Source organism: Belonocnema kinseyi, chromosome 6, assembly GCF_010883055.1.
Source record: "Belonocnema kinseyi isolate 2016_QV_RU_SX_M_011 chromosome 6, B_treatae_v1, whole genome shotgun sequence".
In the NCBI taxonomy this organism is placed as follows: Eukaryota; Metazoa; Arthropoda; class Insecta; order Hymenoptera; family Cynipidae; genus Belonocnema; species Belonocnema kinseyi.
This window is the reverse complement of record NC_046662.1, coordinates 134,102,540-134,124,760: the sequence shown is the minus strand read 5'-3', so window position 1 is coordinate 134,124,760 and position 22,221 is coordinate 134,102,540. Positions and strand designations below refer to the sequence as shown.

Below are 22,221 nucleotides of genomic sequence, written 5' to 3'. Positions count from 1 at the left end.
TACCAAAAAAAACGTGTTTTGTTCATAAAATCAGATTTTGTGGGCGCATAAAAAATTTACAAACACAATTTTATTAATTTGATTCTTTTTCTTGTTGGATGCGAATACATTATTTGATATTTCACGCGCATATTGTTTAGACGAGATATTTGTCAATTTGAGATATTTGTCATTGCCTTGCTTAGCCAAACCCGGGTTGTGTCTTCCATATTCCCGGAGAGACTCTGAATATCACGCATTAGACCCAATATCGCATTCCGACGGTAGATGACGCAGTGATATCGAGGAAGCCATATCGTCATCCACAAGATGAACTCGAGCAAATTGACCTTGATATTGAAATGTAACCGAAAAGCGGTGTTATTTGCCATTATTTAATCACCTTATAATGCACCCCTTATGCTAGTTCCCAAAAAGATGGACGCCTCGGGGGTAGGGAAATATCGGATTGTTAGAGATTACAGCGTCCTTAACAAAAAAGCAATCGGTGACGCCTACCCTTTACCTAATATTACCGAAATACTAGACCATCTAGGGCGAGCGCACTACTTTACAGTATTCGATCTGGTGAGTGGATATCATCAAATCGAAACTCATTTAGACGATAGGGCCAAAACTGCATTCTCCATTCGAAGAGGACATTTTGATACTTACGAATGCCCATGGGTATAAAAAATGCTCCTTTCACCTTCCAGCGCCTTATGGGCAATGTCCTAAAGGGGATGCTCGGTTCGGAAGCCTTTGTGTAGCTGGATGATATCGTAATCTATTTGGAAACTCTAGAGGAACATGAAAAAAAGGTTCAAAGACTTTTCAAACGACTAAGAGAAGCAAATCTTAAATTGCAGCCAGACAAATGCGATTTCCTTCGCACTGAAATCGAATATTTAGGACACATCATCAGCAGCGATGGAGTGAAACCTAACCCGGAAAAAGTTGCCGCTATAAGGAATTTCCTTAGGCCCAGAACAGCTGGGGCCATCAGGCAATTCCTAGGGCTATCAGGATATTATCGGAGATTTATTTAAAACTACGCCAAATTATCAAAATCTTTACCAGAATTACTAAGGGAAGACCCTAAGTTCATATGGGGATCCGAACAAAGGCGAAGATTCGGCAACCTACGCACTTACCTCTGCCGCGAACCCATTCTATAGTACCCTGATTTTAATAAAACCCTGAAACTGGCCACTGACGATTCCAAATATGCAGTAGGAGCAGTTTTGACCCAAGAAAAGAATCCATGGATATGCCTATCGCATATTACTCGAAAATAATGGGCCCCACTGAGCAGCGTTACTTCAAGTCTGAAAAAGAGTGTCTGGCCGTGTTATACGGTGTTGCGAATTTCCGCCCATATTTATATGGCCGCGAATTCATTTTAGCATGCGACTATGAACCCGTCCATTGGATGACACATATTGATCACCCCGGGCATAGGCTGCTTCGTTGACGCCAAAAACTCAAGGACTACCAATATACCTTCGAGTACAAGAAGGGAAAGTTGCACAGGGGAGTAGAGGCCTTATCTGGAGCCCTATTAGACTTGACAAGGGAGGTCCTCACGCCACTCAACACCACTAACCCCCCAGGACGAAACGCTCCGCAACATTCAGCCCCTCCAACTAAACCCAACAAGATCGATGGTGAAGGTGGAGCCCGAACCACGTTAAACGACGTGACTACCTACAAGGCCTTGCCTCTTAAGCAATCCTCGACTAAGGACAGCGATAAGAAAGTTAAGAATCCCGAAACATTTGCCAGAGAGCCAGAGGAAACGAGCCACATTCCTCAAACTGGATGTCAGCAACCGTCGAAGGCATCAAAAGCCACGGGTAATGTTGCGACACCCATAGTAACTAGCTCCAGGCGGACACAATCCATTTCAAAACCAACCCCCGTGCATCCCAAGAGCTCGGAAAGAAGGAACTTACTGCCATCGACCTCCGAATTTGTACCCGCGTCCGGTGGAAAAAAAATGGCTAAGATGACCGAAAATAAAGATTTAGATAAACCTTATAAACCACCACCTCACATGAAGATTAAGGAGGTCAATCAAAGTGGTATAGCTAGTAGGCTCATGGAACGAAGGAGAAAAAAAACGAGTCACAAGGCTGCCGCATATACCCACAAATCTTCGTCAGGTGATGATGCGTCTTCCGAAAGTGAAGGTAGTACGAAGTCAGACCCTCGCACAGTGGTCTGGAATAGAAATTAACTGTTCATAATCGCCCACAGGTCGTATTTCTTAACCGATTTAAAAGTTTATTTTTAGAAATGCTCAGAAATTAATTTTCAAGAGAATTGTGGTTTGCTTTTTAAATTTTTTTTTTACAGAGCAACAATATATAAACAAATATAGTGACAAAATTGACCATTTTAGCTTTGTGAATTTTTATCTCAAGAAAAAATACAGATAGAAACTCACTATCAGCCGGAATTATTGCACATGCATTCATAGAACATAATTAATTTTAATAATATTTAACTTAATTATTATAAACAATTTCTATGAACAATTTCTTTATAAACGAGTTTTTCCCATAGCTGAATTGATTTTTCTGAACAAAAGTGTTTCACAATTGTCTTTAAAACCATTTATATAATATATTCTTTATCAAACATAAACAATGTAGATTATTTATAACAATTTAGTTAAACAAGTCTCCTAATAGGCCGTTTCCTCGTAGAAAAAATGTTTTCTTCTTCAATAATTATTAGAGTGACATTTATTGCGGTGACTAACCAACGAAATTAAATAAAGAATAATTTATACGATTGTTATAAACAATTTTTTAAACAAAACTATGATTTATTTTTTTACATGCAAAAAGGAGGCTTTTCCACTGAAATTATCCGACAATAAACTAACAGTGATTCCAAAATTGGACATGGAAATTTAATAATTTGCGTAATTGTTAATAACAATTTCTGTAGCAAACAGTCCATAGCAATAACGCTATACTTGCGTTTTTAGAAGTCACCTATCTTTCATTTGTTTTATGCAACTTTCTGAAAAATAAATGAGGAACACGTGAAAATAAGATGCAATAACGCTGTACTTGCGCATTCAGAAGTCACTTATCTTTCGTTTGTTTTGTACGTAACTTCATGAAAAACAAATGAAGAATAAGTTACTCTCAACTAAAAAGTACAGTTCCAGGTTCACCGCTAGGTGGGTATCTCTCGCACGCGCTCTCGCAAGAGAAATCATAATTCTAATAATCTCATTATAATAATCTCATTATAATAATCTCATTATAATAATCGCCTTATTATTATAAGCATCAATTTTTTCATTGATTCAATAACACAAATAAGATTATCACAAAAATGATTGAAGAAAAAATAACTTTTTTCTACGACCAACCGCAGATTGTCACGCATTGTTTTAAAATTGTTATTAACAATTACGCAAATTATTATTTAAGGGCATGAGATACTTAGAAAATTGTCGACATTGCCAGTTTTAGGTTCCCCCGGCTTTTTTCTTAGGATAAGAAATATTTTTCCTTAAAAATCTGGGAAATGATATCGAACATGCTAACGGACGTCCCCACACACTTTTTTGTGTTTTTTTATCTAACAATTTTTTATATTACTAACAACGTGCGTATATATTTCGAGGTTATGTGTGTTGCAATTCACCTGAGCGTTAGTTCCAAACTACACAATATTTTTGGCCGAAAACTTTGAACTTACAAATAAACATAGTAACTAATCTTTCGGAACTAACCTTGTTTGCAGGCAATTAAAAAAGTTTATTTCATAAATAATTTTCAGATTATTGGAAAGGCAGAGATGAAAAACGACGTAAACTCAAAATAATGCATATGCATAAAATTTTTATTTAGCACAATAAATTTTTTTGTTATTATCCCTGAAAAAAGAGTCCGGGGACGTCCGTTATGATATTTCATAGAATCTCCAAATTCAGTTTTTTTAAATTTTCATTTTTGTGGAAACAAGCCGGGGAAACTGTAAGTAGCACATGCCCTTAATGTCCCATATCCAATTTTGGAATCGCTGTCAGTTTATTGTCGGATAATTTTAGTGGAAAAACGTCCTTTTTGCATGTAAAAAAAAAATAAATTATATTTTTGTTAAAAAAATTGTTTATAACAATCATATAAATTATTCTTTATTTAATTTCGTTGGTTAGTCACCGCAATAAATGTCACTCTAATAATTATTGAGGAAAAAAACATTTTTTTCTACGAGGAAACGGCCGATTAGGAGACTTGTTTAACTAAATTGTTATAAACAATCTATATTGTTTATATTTGATAAAGCTTAAAGTATATAAATGGCTTTAAAGACAATTGTGAATCACTTTTGTTCAGAAAAATCAATTCAGCTATGAGAAAAACTGGTTTATAAAGAATTTGTTTATAGAAATGTTTATAAAAACAATAGTTGTTAACTCATGCTATTTTTTTTGTTACAAATTATGACTCTTATGAAAAATATTAGCAACTAGCGTGAAATAAACGATTTTTTCTATGATAAAAAAACACTAATAAAAATTTGTTTATAAAAATTGTTTATTTATAATAATTAAGTTTAATATTATTATAATTAATTACGTTCTATAAATGAATGTGCAATAATTCCGGTTGATAGTGAGTTTCTATCTGTATTTTTTCTTGAGATAAAAATTCACAAAGCTAAAATGGTCAATTTTGTCACTATATTTGTTTATATATTGTTGCTCTGTGATAAAAATTTAAAAAAAGCAAACCACGATTCTCTTAAAAATTAATTGCTGAGCATTTCTAAAAAAGAAACTTTTAAATCGGTTAAGAAATACGACCTGTGGGCGATTATGAACAGTAAATTCCTATTCCAGACCACTGTGCCCCGGTGTACCGAAAAAAACATAGTGTTCTCCCTAGTCTTTACTTTAATATACCAATGCCTGCGGGAAATCACCTACCTCAAAGTGCACCCGCAACACTACTCAACCCATGCTTTCTAAGTTTTTGCGATAAAACCACCGATGTATATGTAGACGGAGCGTGCACCTACAACAAAAGAGGAGAACCAGAAGGCGGGATAGGCGTGTGGTTCGGCCACGATCATCCGTGGAATATATATCAACCCACCACAGGAAGTCAAACGAACAACGCCGCAGAAATCCAAGCCGCCGCAAGAGCTGCAAGAAAAGCAAGTGAAAATGGTATTAGCAAACTACGAATAAACACGGACTCAAAGTTCTTTATGGACAGTTATAATAAATGGATCCCACACTGGGAAGCCAACGGATGGAAGACAACTAATGGTAAGCCTGTCGTCAACCGAACAGAATTCGAAGAACTGAGAAAGACACTAGAGGGTCTTGATGTGACATGAAACCACGTACCCGGTCACCAAGGGATTGAAGGCAATAAGATAGCTGATTACCTAGCGCAAATGGGGATCAACAGGAGCAATGTTGGCCAAGACAATCATGCTCCCGTCGAGAGTAGTGAAGACAGTGACAATAGCGAGGACTGCAATAACGATCAGAATGATAAAGACACGGAAACAACACCGTTCAAATTTATCATGAAAGGGACAGAAATTCAACAATCCATATCCAAATTTGATCAATCATTAGAAGCCCATCAGTCCTACTTCTGAGACAAAGAAGGACTTGACGAAGTCCACCGAGAGGAAGCACCTCGAATAGAGCGAGCGGCGGTGTCGGAAGGGGGGGATGACGAAGAATTGTTACTCTCCTTACAAGACATGGATCCATGCACCAACGTCGACGATCCTCTTCCCACTAAAGTAAACGCGTTTCTAGAATCCTTCCGTGGACACCTCGACACAAGGACCGTCTTAAAGCCCACGTAAATGGCACTAGGCGCATAAAAACTACACGGAACAAAAAATTCCGGGATGGATAGAAGGAGCAGAGTCCGGTTTAAAGACTCGCCCGAGGTTATGGAGTCCCCCATTATAAGAACTCAACCATCAAGGAATCAAGGAGGTCATCATTCCAGACGCCAGTCGCTTCGACTATACCCGCTGCCAGTTCAACTCCGAACGTCGACAATAATAGAATGGAAGAAGGTAACCAACAAAAACGGATGCCTGCCAGTAAGAAATACGTGATTCCACCGCGACATCTCAATCCATCCAAACCTTCTTCAGAAGGGCAACACATTACCCTTGCGCCGAGGAATATATACATATATTATAGATGATTCTTATTCCATCTCAGCAGAAGAGGACCCTGTTCTAGGTGCAGTGAATAAAGCTAATTCACAGCCGTACACCCCAATTGAAGGCGTGATACATCACGAAGGGACTGAGCCCCTCACATACCGCAGAGACAATTACACCCACTTTATTTCAGAAGACTGTGAACCGGCGAATCCCATTATCAAACTTCTATTAGCATCAGAACGCGTTTTTCCGCAAGACTTGTGGAAGAATAGGCCTCAGAAGGGATAAGTCCTGGTCACTACTGGTCGACATATTCCGGGGTGGTAATGTTACTATTACCCTATGACACGGCAAGCTGGAAGTCCCAACTGAAACACTAAGACCCGAAATCATTGCGGAATTCCATAATAGTCTTTACGGAGGACACAAGGGAGTTACTAAGACATACCGACGGATACGGGAACGATACACTTGGCTAAGCGAAATTCAGAAAATTGTAGCAGCAAACATGATAAAAGCTAAGGAAACGTCGAAGGTGCATTACGACGAAAAGGCAAGGCCACTGAACGCAAATGTTGGTTTATTTTCAAACATGTAAGGAAGCATAAGTTTAACAAACGTGCCACTGGAACTTATACGATCGTAGGTTTCACCGAAAAGAACGATGTAATTCTGGAAGCCGACGATGGTACAAGATTCACAAGGCATTCCCATAAGCTCTTGGTAACCCATTGTTAGAAATAATATTAGATACTTGTATTAACACTACCATAAAATTATAAATATGATTTAGGAACTAAACGCGGAAGCCATGTACCGTCATATTTTATCACTAATTTTAGTGATCATGTATATCACACCCACAATCAACACTTCAGCAGGACCAAGATACCAGCATCTACCGTACCAGGCCGGTACTGGCATCTTCTACGAGAACCAAGGGCCCATGAAGCGAATTATTAGCCATTGGAGGATTAACACCTTTCTGCATGTCAACAGATTCTAGGATAGTTTGATAGAAATACAGAACCGGTACCAGTCAATGGTAACCTATTGCCCACCTAAATTGAAAGAAGTGTGCAAGCAGGTCATCCGAGATCACAATATGCAGAATAAAATAGAAATCGCAGAACGAATCAGAAGGGACATAGACAGAGAGATCCGAGAACTGGCGCATCAAGACAATAAAAATCGCCTCTCGCCTTTGCCGATCAACATGCGAGCACGAAGGACCACTCAAATGCCGTGATTCATATGAAGAATCGTAGGACCGGTAGCAGGCTCAAGCGAATTTGTCTTACATGGTTGGTCTACAAACACATGTTATCCGATCTCAACTGGAGGACCTGCACCAGATCACCAAAGTGCACGAACATAAGACATCAGCAGTTGCAGGCCGAGCTCAATATTCTTCCAACACACGTTAGTGGAATGTCGGCAATACTCACCAACCTAACCTATTCCTATGCCCTGATCAATTTACTACATGCTATAGGAAATGTTCTTGTTGCTGCGCCAGTGTAGTGTGGTGATATATAAAAAGAGAATGAAGTCCCATAAAGTGTGCCTTAGTGTAGAATCAGTGGTATGGGTCATGACTAGAATGATCGAACTCTATCAAATTAATTGAGTGAGTACGAATAGTGATTTTTAATCTTAATAAGGAAGCCTAATGCTAAAGTGGGCAAACGAATGCTCCCTTACTAGCGTAACTATACCTATACTTTGGTCGGCGTAAAGTAATGCAACCTGACCCATTATAATTCTGTAAGAGAAAATGAACAGGCTCGGACACTGGTAACAATCGAGGACGGTTGTTCGAAATTCCAGGGCGGGTTTGTTACGGTAGACTCTGTGGAGGTTCGCAATTCAAATTGTTTATTGCTCACTATCACAGAATCCACGCGTTATACGTATGCTGAATCGTGACTGAGGCCGTTAACTTTCCTATGCGAACTTGACAAGGGCCCAATGAGGCGGGGAGAGAGGAAAAGAGCGGTGAATAGAGACTTCGCTAATTACGCCACGCGCGGGCTGGATAATGGTAACGATCCTCGCCTCCTTCCTCGCTTACGAACTCGCGTCACCTCTTGTTACTCATGCTCGCTGGATGCTCTCAGCGATCCGCGGGACCACTAAATGGTAATTAACAATGTCAATTGTTAATAAATATTAAAAATCCATAAGGATAAAATCAATCACTTTCGATTAGCCCCCCAAATTTCAAAATTTCAAATCAGACAATGAAAATCAAAATTCCAGAAACATTGGTAATACTGACAGTAACTTCACCCATTTCTTCTCAAAATCAATTAGCCTAATATTCTTATCAAGAACCAATTTGATTTCGAAACTCACTAAACTATAAGAAGAGCCTACCATTTAAAAATTCTAAATCAGCCGAATAATTACTGGAATTCTGATTCAAACAAATTATTCAGATCTTTTTCCCTTAGTGGCTTAGCAACTCTGCACGTGCTTGGCAGGAAATCTTAGTTACACAAATTTTGGAAACTCAGCAACTGTGGTTACGCGGATCGCATCCGGCCACGACATTTCCCAGGCCAAAAATGCAGACACTGCTAAAAATCCTACCCAAACTATCAACACCGTGGCCTACAAGGTGCATCATACCTGTTACCTCAAGGCAGTCGTTCAATAAATCTTCCCGATATCGGACTAATTGTCTGAGAGGAAATATTCGAATTCACCTTGTGCGTCAGCATTTTACCTCGCGCGGGACTCGGTACGCGGGTTGTTACTCCCATAAGTACGTGTTTCGGTAGGGCAGTGTTTAACAAAGAGTGTTTTTGTGAGGTTAAATTTAAAAACCAACAGATGAAAATCTGATAAATTCAAAAATATATTAGCTTTGTTCAACCAGTATTAAGGTGAAATTAAGGGACTAGAGTCGAGTGACAGTTCGCGCACCGTGTCACGCAAGTGAACGAGTGGTGAACGACGCTTCACGATAACTACGCAACGGAACTACAGACAAGGTCAGAAAAATTTCGTATTTGCACTTGTACGCACAATTGTACGTATCTCTCTCTCTCTCGCTCTCGTGTCTCTCCCTTTTCGGTTTGACGGGGAGTTAGAAAGTTAGGTATCAACGATTGTATTGAGACTAGCGTAAGAACGTGGAAGGTGAAATGGCTTAGACCGCCATCTCTATCGCTACCGCAGAGACAGGCGGTGGTTCGTAAGGGATATAATCTTGTAATCAAGAACATGTTTAACTATTTTTCTTTTGAAATAAAGCATCCCAATACTACGTGTGTATAACCACAGAGGAGTAGAGTCGTGTACATGATTTATATAACTCTACCTAAATTTCAAAACTACAAGGGTTAGGGCTCTCAGTCCGGGAGTAGCGTGAAAGATCGAACACCACAAAAATAAAAATAGGGCACTCTTTCTGGGGTCGTCTGTTGGTTTGGGACCTCCAGCAACGAGCAATAAGGAAGGTAAGGGCTGACGGGTAACTCAACCCCCTAACCGATTACTCGTTCGTAACAAGACCGCCCGAGATACTCAACACACACACACACAAATGACACACAAGAAACGAGATTTCACCTAATAATTGATTTTAAAAATCATAAATATAAAGTGTTAGCTGACACCGGTGCAACACACTCATATGTAGGCGAAAAATTTATACAAACAATAAAAGACTTAGATTATGAAATTAAAAAAACGATAAATAATAAATTAATGGTCGCGAATGGCCAAAAGATAAAAATAGTAGGTCAAGCGTTTATTCCAATTAAAATTGGGCACGTAGAAAAATATTTCTTATTTAGATTGGTACCTGAATTAAAATCAAATGGCATAATAGAAAAGGACATGATCGAAAAAATAGGTTTGAAGATGGATTATGAGAAAAAGATTGGGTGGCTACCACAATTTCCAAATATTAAATATGCGATTAAATCAAAAGTGATTAAAATGCAGGAGCCAATAACTAAGAAAACGAAAGAAAATGCGAAAGAGAATGAGAATAGTGAAAGTGATAAGAGTAAATTAAAATTCGGATCCACGATTAGCCTGCTAAACGACATGCGCGAGAAAGAGACAGATTTGCTACCGTGCGAAGTCTTTTCTTCCGCTTCGCCACACATCCCATCCCAACCCCTCCTTACAGGTGGGGCACTAGACTCGATCCCGCCAACACCCCAGTCGGCACAGAGAGTACGGGGGCATGCTGCCCTATACTTTAAACTCTACAAAGCGAGCGACGCAACACTGGCACGTGCCAGCGTGGGCGTACAAAGATTAGATAAGCGGGCTAATCAAAATATATAGAGAGAAAGCAAAACAAATAAGTATAGAAACAAAGTAAATACGAAGTTACAGGTGAAAAATAAAGATAGGAATTTAAATACAGAATTTAAAGGACCATTGAAATGCTTTTTTAGTCCCAGGCAAAGGAATGTATCAGTTTAAGAGGATGCCATTTAGAATAACAAATGCTCCTGCTACATTCCAGAGCCTGATGGACAGAATAATAACACCAGAATTAAGGAATAAAGTATTTTGTTATTTGGATGATATAATTATAGTTTCTAAAAATGTTGAAGGACATTTAAAATACTTGGAAATAGTTTTAGATAAAATTAAAAATGCCGGTTTAACAATAGGATTAGACAAGTACAAATTTGGATGTTCTGAAATAAAATATTTTGGTTACAAAGTAAATGAAAAAGGATTACAAGTTGATGAAGAAAAAATGGAACCAGTTTTAAATTTTCCAAAGCCAAAAACAATTAAACAACTTCAAAGACTTATAGGAATGGCTTCATGGTATAGGGAATTGACCCCGAAATTTGCAGAAATTATGGAACCATTACAAAAGTTATTAAAAAAGGAAGTAAAGTGGGAATGGTCTGACAAACAGGAACATGCTTTTACGACTATTAAACACTTACTAATAACAGCACCGAGTTTAGTCTGTCCTGATTTTGGAAATCCATTCCAACTTGAAACTGATGCTAGTGACATAGGATTAGGAGCTGTTTTAACACAAACAATAAACGGCGAAAATTATGTAATAGCGTTTGCTAGTAGAGGTCTGAATGGAGCTTAAAGTAAATATTCAGCTGCAGAAAAATAATGTTTAGCCGTAGTCTGGGCGATTAGAAAATTTAGGCCATATTTAGAGGGTTATTCTTTTAAGGTTATCACAGGTCATATTGCATTAAAATGGTTACATAACTTAAAAAATTCAAAAGGTCGATCAGCAAAATGGACTTTAGAATTGTTAGAATACGATTATGAAATTGTATATAGAAAAGGAAGTTTAAATCAGGTACCAGATGCTTTATCAAGGTCAAATAAAAATCACATAAAAGTCTCAAGTATTTTAGCCAGCACAATAGAATCGAAGAAAAAAGATTTTAAAGAAATTGGAGATAACTGGTATAAAACTAAAATGATTCAAGTTGAAAATAAACCAGAGGAAAATACTAATTGGCGTATACGCGATAATCAATTATATTTTTACAGACCCGACCCTCTAAAATCAAGCTTAAATTTAGATAGCAATCCGTGGAAATTAATAGTACCAAAAGAACTAAGGGAACAAATTTTAATTGAAAATCATGATAACAAACAAGCAGGTCATTTAGGTATGGTAAAAACATACGCAAAAATTTCCGAAAATTACTTTAGCCCGGAATGTATTGTGAAACGTTAAAATATGTAAAAGAATGCGATATTTGTTAGAGAATAAAACCAAAAGTAAACAATCAGTTAGGTTTGATGGGAAAGCGAATAATAGAAGAGCCATGGACGGTAGAAGCATCTGACATGATGGGTGCGTTGCCAATGACAAAATCGAGAAATCAATAGATTTTAGTGTTTGTTGATATGTTTACAAAATGGATGGAAATAATTCCAGTAAAAAATAAATTATCGTCAACAATTGAAACAGAATTTCATAAGCGTATAATTTCGAAATGGGGAACACTTAGAATATTATTCACAGATAACGGAAAAGAATATGGGAACAAATCGATATATAATTTAACGAAAACATTTGGTTATAGACACTCAAAAACTCAGAAATATCATGCACAGGCAAATCCAACAGAAAGATGTAATAGGTTAATTAAAACAGCAGTAAAAGCGTATTTAGAAAAAGATCATAAAACATGGGATGAAAATTTAGATGATCTGCAATTAGCTTTAAATACTTGTAAACATTCTTCTACCGGTTTTATGCCAGCTTTTTTAAATTTAGGTAGAGAACTCCAACCCATACAAGCCTTCAATAAAGATTTAGAGGGAAAAAGCGAAATAGAATTTCAGAAGTCAGAAAAATGGGCAGATAGAATGAAAACATTAAAAATAATTAGAGAAGAGGTAATTAAAAATTTAAATTCCGCAAATGAAACACAATCTAGGTGTTATAATCTAAGACGAAGACCCATATCTTCTGAAATTGGCCAACGATTACTAAAAAGCAATAAATCATTGTCAATTAAAGGAGAAGGAATAGCTCAAAAATTAAATAAGAATTTCGAAGGAACATTTTTCGTCAAAGCAAAAACTTCACCAACAATTTACGAATTAAAAACTAAAAATGGAAAATCACAAGGTAATTGGAATGTTAAAGATATTCAAAAAATTATTAGTAGAGAGTAGATTTTGATGTGAAATTTTATTTGAAATGGCATGCATGTCAATGATTTGATTTTTACACGACTGACAAAGACAAAAAAATGACACAAACACATACATTTACAAAAAATAGAAAAAACAGAAAAATATTGTATTTTATAGGAACTGCAAAATGCAGTTTCAAGTTAGAGATTGATTTACACACTCCTGTCCACTTCAGGGATGCTTCAGCTATAAACAGCAATTTACAGCTAGGGAATTTTTGACACATAGATGTATGGGGATGCCAGCAGACAATCGACCTCCGATATACGAAACACTGGAGGTAAAAATGATAAGAAGAGAAGAAGATAGGAAAAAGAGAGGAGACGGAAGAGAGGATAAAAAAGAAATTATTAAGATTCGTGAACGTAAATTGTTGGAAGAAAGAGTAAAGATGTTTGACGAATTTGGGTTAAAAAAAGGGGATCCGAGAATTCAAAAGCTTTCAGATAAAAAACGACTTTTCTATGTATTGCCAACAATAGAAGAAATACGGAGGGTATTAAAATAGAAAAAAACGAAAGGAAGAGGAAGAAATAAGAAGACAAAAAGATGAAGCAGCGAAATTAGAGGATATACTAAAGAGAATCAATATCCAAGGAGAAAAAGAAAGGGAAGAAAAAGAACTAGAAGAAATGAAAGGGCTTCTAAAATATAGACAGGAAAAATATATAAAGGATGCAACAAGGGCAGGAAGAGAAGAACAGTTAGAGAAAGAGAGAATAAGAAGAAAGAAAGAACAGGAGGAGAAAGTAAGAGGAAGGGAAGAAATAAAAAAAGCTATGAAGAAAGACGAGGAAAACAGAAAGGAACTACGACCCATTAGAGAAGAAAAAGAAGAGTCATCGACGGATTGGGACACAGACATGTGAACTCAAATAAAACACTTACTCAACTTTTCCACATACACCACAGAAAAATTTATTTTTGACCCTTTACAAATACCACAGAGATGAAAGTTTTACTGTTTATATACAACACAGAAATAAATAAGTTTTGGCATTCAAGTTAATAATTTTATTGACTTTCGATAAAGAAATAGCTTTTACAATAATACAAACATTTTTTTCTAATAAAAATAAATACAGCTATAAGAGGCCACGATTGATTTATATTTCAAGGTAAAAAAAAATTTAGATTTAATTTTTAGGAAAGAAAAGTGACGGAAAGCAGAACTTTAAAGGATACTTATCTGAAGGGATAAAACAGAAAATTTGTAAAAAAATATATTAAGTTAAGAAATTTGGGAAAATATAATATATTTCAAATAAAGACTCGAGATTTTACATGTTTTTAAAATAAAATAAGAAAAAAGATATCAAGATAAGAAAAAAAATTTTGTTTTTTGTTTTTATTCAAAAAGTAGGATGTGTTAATTTATGTTTTAGCTTATACATAAAAGGAATCTGGACAGAGGCAAATCAAGAGATTAAGGAAATTATAAAAATTGCTCTAAGGAAGGAGAAATGGACAGAACTTAAACACAGACAAACAAGACAAAAAATACAAGACAAGAAAAAAAAGAAGATGATTAATATATTCAGCTGGACCTAACAGAGGAAGAATTTTACCTGACCCTCAACGACGAAATCGAAAAGAAAGACGAATTATTGAAAGAATAAAGGTCGTCCCAAACAGAGGGGTTACAAGCACCCCGCAATCATACGGCCCTGCGGGCCCATGGTTAGGAGCGTTCAGTGTTGTGCTCACCGCACGTGTCATCCGTCAGCCTTTAACACGATCCACCTTCAACCCCTTACGGTCAACAACGACGCCCCATCGCCTAGCAACGTTACGGTCTCCGACGATGATATCGTCACGTACTGCATCATCTCTGAGGACCCATCGCTGCTCCGGTATCTTGGCTTCATCGCCCGGATACCACCAACGTTCGCCCGCTCTTATCATCACCATCCGGTTCGTGCTATCAGCAATCTAGCTTTTCAAACTCACTTGTAAGTTAGTTAAAATAAACCCTTTTGTATTTATTTGGGCTATCCCTTTTTGACTTCATCCTTTCTCGATTCTCCACATCCCTCACCTATCCTTTAATTTGCGAGATCCCTCACAAGTTAATTACTTTTCTTGTTATTAGGCTAAAAACATAGGCATATTAAGCGTACGCGTAGACGAAACGAGAGGCCTGCGAACAACAGCCCCACCACTCACCACTACTGCGTAAAGCCGCAGCGGACCGATCCGAGCGAAGCTCACGGATACGGCGCCTATAGTTTAGTGGTGAGTGGAGGGTGTGCTCTTCTTAGACGCATCACCACTACTCAAATGCTGGCTTACGGACTCTGCTACAATCGCCCATTCTGGAACATTCAACTTTGGCGCATTAGGACCCTTTTTTCGCGGGCGGTCACATATAGATTTTAGCAGATTTCGAAAAAAAAATAGAGGAGCTTTTTCAGAATTTTGAATGGTTTTAGAAGAATAAAAAACATTTTCTTGAAAAATTGAAAATGATTGCTTATTTTGAAAAATTAATTTCAAGAGAATATTTAGAAAGATTTAGAAAGTCATCTAAAATGAATGTGAAATATTTGTGAAGATTGTGTAGGTAATAGATGTTTAAAGATTTTGAAATAAAATTTCGAAGCATTTGAAGGATTTTTAAACTATTTAAAATGACAATAATTTACCCTTAATTTAAGATGTATTTAATTTATAAAAAAATGTAGTCGTTCAATTCTTATTGAATCTAGCTTAAAATTACTTCTAGCGTTAAAATATAAAAAAAATTAATTTATTGATTGATTCTTCAATTTAGAGCAGTACAAATGATAACGTGGATTTATATTTTTGGAACTAAATCTTTAAACTCTACAAATTATAAAAACTAAAAAATTTAATTTGGCAGTATAACCACATTTTTTTAAGACGTTCCTATGTTTTAAAGTTGGTGCGTGCTTCCAATAGAGTTATCGTTACCTGTTAGCTTGTCATAAATTCATATTTACACGTGGAGTGATATTAAAGTGAATGCCGTAAGAGTGATAGAAATGATAATAAAGCACTCTTAGTGCCGAATTGTGCCTTTGGGTGTAGATCGCTCCCGCATGAGTTGGACAACTAGATAGTACGTATCCTAGATGATTGGCATGTGCAAGGCACGCCCTGCAGCTATTATCGGGAATGCCTTACTTTAAAATGTGGCGTCCGTTCCGGACTGCAATCCGGGTGATTTGAGGGAAGCAAAAGTTAGCTGAGAAGACAGTGACTAATACTCCACATTTCTGTGGAAGATGTCGTGCAACCTCTTATCGAGAGGTTGTTCACGGAAGTTTTTCTCCTGTGCTTTCTTAATCCGAGCTTTCAGGAATAAGTACTCGAGATAGATAAGATTTGATGCATTTTGCTCACCCCTGACATTGAAGTTAAGTCCGACTGTTTCAGCAGCCTCCTCCGCTGCTTTATACAGAAATGATCCGTTGCCTACTTCTTCGTGCTCCCTGGCCATTTTAAGAAAAGGATCTCTTTCATTTGCAACTCTATGTGCTGTACCCTGAATAATCCTGTTGTGAAGACATTCAAGACTCAATATTCCGCGACCCCCTTGACGGCGTGAGACTTAGGATGCATTTTTTAGTTCATGTGCATGATCTTTCGTGTCGCGATATCAAGGGATCTGAGCTCGTTCTTTGTCCATGGAATTACTCCAAATGAATAGAGTACTACCGGGACGGCTAGCGTACTTGTTGCAGATACTTTTTTTCCTCAGTAATACCCTTTATAGTATGGGTGATAACCTAAGGTTTAATACCAGTAATACCCTTTATAGAGAGAGAGTACCCTTTATAGATATCACATCCTGAATGTGGCTTTGTGGCACGCGCAGATATGTATAGTTCTCTCAGGCGCAAAGGTGTCGTATAGGGCTTCTGTGGACGAGCTCAGGGTCTTCAGGGATGCCATTAAGTTTTTCTCGCTTCAAATAAATCTTGGCACATTTTTCTAACCCAATTTTCATTCTAATTTCTTTAGTGTATCGTTCGACAATCTCTATAGCTAGATGTAGTTGCTTTTTTTTAGCATAGAACTTAAGATCATCCATTTAAATACATGAGTGACCTAGTGTTTTTGATTTGAAAGTTTGTCGCAAAAGTATCCCTGCGAATGGCGAAGTGCTAGCGATAGTGGCAATAATGTGAGGCAAAAGAGGAGTGTGCTAATGGTGTGCCTCTGAAAGAAATGTCTCTAAAAGGTTACTTTGTTATTTGTCACACGATTTTTCCCAGGTCCTTTCCTTCCCTTTCCATTTATTGTCCACAAGACCGATTGTGCGAACAATCATATCGTTTAGGGTATATGGAAAGATCTTATACAGTGTGTCGAGACAAGTGATTGGCCTGTAATTCTGCGGGTCAGCTAAATGGCCCATTTTCGGCATGAGTACTGTGCGCCCTTCCACCAACCACACTGGAACCAGAAAGTTACCATCTGGTCTCGGAGCGGAATAGTTTTTCATACCTCTTAAGAGTTTTTCTTAGCTCATCGGCAGTGCGGTAGTCTTCGTCCAGTGTATGCTGAACAGCAGACTTATCTCCTAACTTCTTCGACCTCATCGGGTTAGTTGGCTTTCTCTGACCCACCTCTCTCTCTCCGCTCTAGACTTCCCTTAGCGTCAGATAGTATCCGTATTCTCTCAAAAATATTCTACCTCATAGTCAGCAGCTTTGACTTGTAAAGAGTGTGATAACGGATCCGGAGTTCTCGCAACACAGAGCATGCAGTCGTGTCATTTAACCCTCTCGTTTAGGGACCACATGCGCATCGTAGCACTCTAGCAAGTCGTCAATTAGTCGCTCCTTCCACCTAAAAACCCGAAATTCCGCCGATACATCGCATTGAATTTATCTTCATTGGCTCCCCCAGCTATAGATAGGTCGGCATTGTTAGCCGACCCATTCTCGGGAGGCCTGCGCGTTGTATTGCTTTAAACCGCACATACTACAACTATGTTTCATGTTATCATTGCTGTTCTCACGAGAAGCTAGGGAAAGGTGTTCGTCTATCTTTGTAGAGCCTCATATGCAAGGATAAGGCTGCGTCCTCTGAGAGGTCCCCGATATCCCAGAATCACCGTTTGAGACACATCTTTCAGGTACCATTCAGCTTTCGGCACGGTTTTCACACCTCCGCGAGATTGGGGGTTCTTTTGGGGGTTCTTTGGAACCACCGCTGGACACTAGTCCGCCACTGCCTATTTGTTTTTGTAAACATATTCAACAGAAACCTTTGGTACAGGGACCCTCTATCTGCAACCCAAGGTGATGTTGTAGTCGGACAGAGCCGAGAATTCGATCACGAATATAGTTCGTTTTTCGATGTCTTGGAGAACGATATCAGGACTCGACTGTGCAACGATTGGCTGTCCGCAAATTGTAGTTCCAGAAAATTTTGCACTTCTAGAAGATGGTAATAAAATACTCTTAGGAGTATGATTAATGATTATTAAAATAATGATTTTAACCTATATTATCTGCAATTTTTTACTAAACCAGGGACTGAGAGCGAAATCTGCTCCTGGCGAGCTCTTCGCTTGTTCATATTTTCTCAGCGTTACGAACTAGAGAAGGGAGAAATCATTTCGAGTTTACCACTAGCGGGCGAATACTCGTGTAATAGATAGGTATTTGATGTCTGAACAGTTCCCAAGATCCACAGACTAGACTATAACGAGGAGTGAAGAAAAAACGACCTCACTTTTCGGGTCGTTGAAGGCGAGAAATAACAGATAAAAGAAGGATCAAAAAGTCAACCAATTCCTTGAAAATGGCTATTTCATTCAAAATTAAACGATTTCGTTGAAACTTATTTGTGTCACAGGAAGCTTAATTATTTCAGTTAAAAATACACTGATTTGATTAAAAAATTAACTATTTTGTTGGACATTGTTTCTTTTTCTAGTCTGAAATTCAAGTATTTGGTTCAAAATTCATCTTTTTGTTGCATAATTGACCTATTTTGCTAAAAGTGAATCTATGGTGCTGAAAATTAAATTGTTCGTTACCAATTACTTTTGTACAGCAAAGATTTCATTATTTCTGCTGATAATACATCTGTTTGCCAGAAAATGTATTATTTTTTCCAAATTCAAGCTTTTAGAAAAAATATGTGAATAGTTTTTTGGAAATTGTTTCTTTGGTAGAAAATTCACGTCCATGGTTAAAAGATTAACTATTTTGTTAAGAATAGTTGTTTTTTGGTTAAAAATGAATTGCTTGAACGAAAAGTGATTTTTTTAAAATTGAGACTTACATTATTTCAGTTATAAATTCACCTCTTTAGTTTAAAAATTCACTATTTTGTCGAAAAAACTGTTTTTGGTGGTTGAATATTGGTTTCATAAAGCAATAATGATCGGTACTTTGCAGCGAGCGGTCCTTCGTGAATAGATTTCTCAATTTTTTTACACAATTTCAGTCAATTGAAAATTTTACTTTTTTCCAATTAAGTGGCGTAATGATTGCATTTGCCAAAAGTTATCACTTTTTTAATCAGTAACAGCAGTCCAATAATTTCATGACAAAATTGCAAAATACCAACGGTGCAATGAAATGAGGTGTAATGTACAACATTTGTGAAAGAATTTTGCACTTCAAACAAAAAATAAATAAAAGCTTCTTACGAATATTGTGAAGCGCTTCGAACTAATAAGAACATTGTCTTAACATTCCTATTAAATTCGAATGAAAAATTTATATTGAAACATTACTTGAAGACAATACTTACAATGATTTACAAAGATTTCCAAAATTGTAAAAAAAATATTATAATAGTTTTGAAGGATTTTTTTTACTCCACAGAATTTGCATCATTTAAAAAGATATTCCGACCCGCTAAAAAACACAATGGAAATAATATTAAATTTACAAAAACAGAACACAACTCGTAGGTCTTTCAACATTTCAAAATAAAATTTTACATCTTCTTGAGGATTTTAAACGGTTTCCAATCAAAATAATTCCACTTCTGCTTAAAAGAAGTGTTCGGTTAAAAAATAATTCTTTCCTCTAATTTTTTAAATTTTAGCTTAAAGTTGTTTAAATTTCTATCGTTTGCAACATTTCTTCATTCATGGCTTAATTTGTCCATTTAGAGCATTGAAAACGATAATGTGAGTTTATATTGGACGGGCTGTATCTGAATTTTTGAAGTGTACCATTTCGTGAAAGTTTATAATTGAAAATGCAGTTGAACTAAATTTAATTGAAAATTCTTGAACTGGAAGTTGTAACTCCCTTGTATTTTCTACGTGTTCATTATAGAGAATTTGAATTCAAACTGGCCCCAGTTACAAAACCTTTTAAAAGTCAATTATAAAACTTGTAAGTTTGAACTTACAATTATATTATTACAATATGAAAGCAATCAAAGTTGCTGGTTAACGAACTAAATGTTTATTATTGCTCCCACAAACTGTATGCCAGAGCATAATCCAATCCGCTTAGTCTTTTAAGAGTTATCCAGCATACACAAAACGATTATTTCATATTTGGTTAAAAATGTATGAGTTTTGATGATAATTACTTCTTTTGCAAGACAATTATTCTTCGTCGTTAAAAAATCATATTTTCGGTTGATATTTTTACTAGAGGAATTACAGAATTAGTTAGGAAGTGACGGATATGAGAAAAAATCCATAATTATGACAGACCTACGTTTTTGGAAATTCTACATCACTTTTTCTAGAAGAATTGAATATAAATCAGGAAGAATCCTCAAATAGGACAGTAATTTAAGCATAAGGAATCTTCAAAATTTACGAAACTGTTAAATTCCACCGGCTTTTTTCTTAGAATAAGAAATATTTTGTCTTCAAAATCTGGGGAATGATAGCAAGAATTCTAAAGGACATCCACGCACACTTATTTTGTGGGTTAATAAAAAAAATTTGATTTTGCTAAATTTGATGTGTGAGCCCTACCGATAGAAATCACAAAGTACTCTCAGGGGAAATAGCTTGGCCCGTTTGAGACTATCGGCAGGTTAAATTTGAATGATTTAGTTTCAGAGATAGTCAGAGAGATTTGGGTCGTTTTCAAGGCGGGCAGAGTTATTTACAGTAGTTAGCCTCGCTAACCCGATTCTACATTTTTAAATTTTCCTTCAAATTATTACCACTTTTATTTTTAATGATGAATTTTCTCATTTTACTTATTTCTAATTATAACTTATATGTGGTAATAATTTACAATTTTCGAGTTGAATTAAAAAATGTTGTCTTTTTTGCGTATCTTATTCCATTTATGAGAAACGTTGCATTAATTCAAATTTTAAACATTAAAAAAAAAGTCAGATATCTATTGAGATACCCTACCGATAGAAATATCTGAGTATATTCTAAAGAGTCTCTAGGGCCAGAGAAGCTCAGAGAAATTCTCCGCAGGTACTCAGGTAGATATATTTAAAGGTCCAGGCAGCTCTTTTAAACGTTTTAAAGGTTTTAAATTGTCCTTTCTGAAATTGAAATAGAAATACGATCATAAATAACAAGCAGAGAGGCTATATCAATAGAGTAGCCAACACTCAAGGGTCCTTTGTTAAGCTTTCGGATTAAAATTTAGAAGTACATTTTTTAATTTCATAGTTAACAGCCTAAAACATAATAATTCGGAATCTACAGGTTTCGATGTCTTCAGATATCTAACGTTTTTTTTAATGCTTAAAATTGGAATTAATAGAACGTTTCTCGTAAATGGAATGAGATACGCCAAAAAAGACACGTTTTTGAATTCAACTAGAAAATTGTACCTTAGTATATAAGTTATAATCATAAATAAGTATAATGAGAAAATTCATCAATTAAAAAAAAAAGTGTTAATAATTTGAAGATAAATTTAAAAAGGGAGTGTCGGGTTAGCGACGCCCAACTACTGTAAATAAGTCTGCCCGCACGGTAAATGACGAATACGAAAGGAACATTATTCATGTCTTCAAAACATTTAAACGAGATACCTGGACCTTTAAATAGATCTACCTGAGTGCCTGCGGAAAATTTCTCAGAGTTTCTCAGAGCCTTGAGAATCTTTAGCATATACTCTGAGATTTCTATCCGTGGAGTGAATATTTCGAGGTTAGGTGTGTTACAATTCTCTCGAGCGTTCATTCCAAACTACGCAATATTTTTGGCCGCAAACTTTGGACTTTCAATTAAACATAGTAACTAATGTTCCGGAACTAACCCTGTTTGTAGGCACTCAAAAAAGTTCATTTCATAAACAATTTCCAAATTAACGGAATGACAGAGCTGAAGAACGACCTTAACCTCAGAATAATTCACATGCATAAAATTTTTATTTAGCACAATAATTTTTTTTGTTATTATCCCTCAAAAAAGAACCTCGGAATTCCCGTTATGATATTTTATAGCTCTCCGAATTCAGTTTTTAA

General features: G+C 36.5%; 2 protein-coding genes across 9 annotated transcripts in view; one reads left to right on the top strand and one right to left on the bottom strand.

Annotated features, from left to right (window-relative positions):
• Positions 1–22,221, bottom strand: part of LOC117175109 — a 416,485-nt gene that overhangs the window by 259,089 nt on the left and 135,175 nt on the right. The window lies entirely within an intron of this gene.
• The window catches only part of LOC117175111 (pickpocket protein 28-like), a 170,265-nt gene that overhangs the window by 40,620 nt on the left and 107,424 nt on the right, over positions 1–22,221 (top strand). The gene's annotated exons all lie outside the window — the stretch shown is intronic.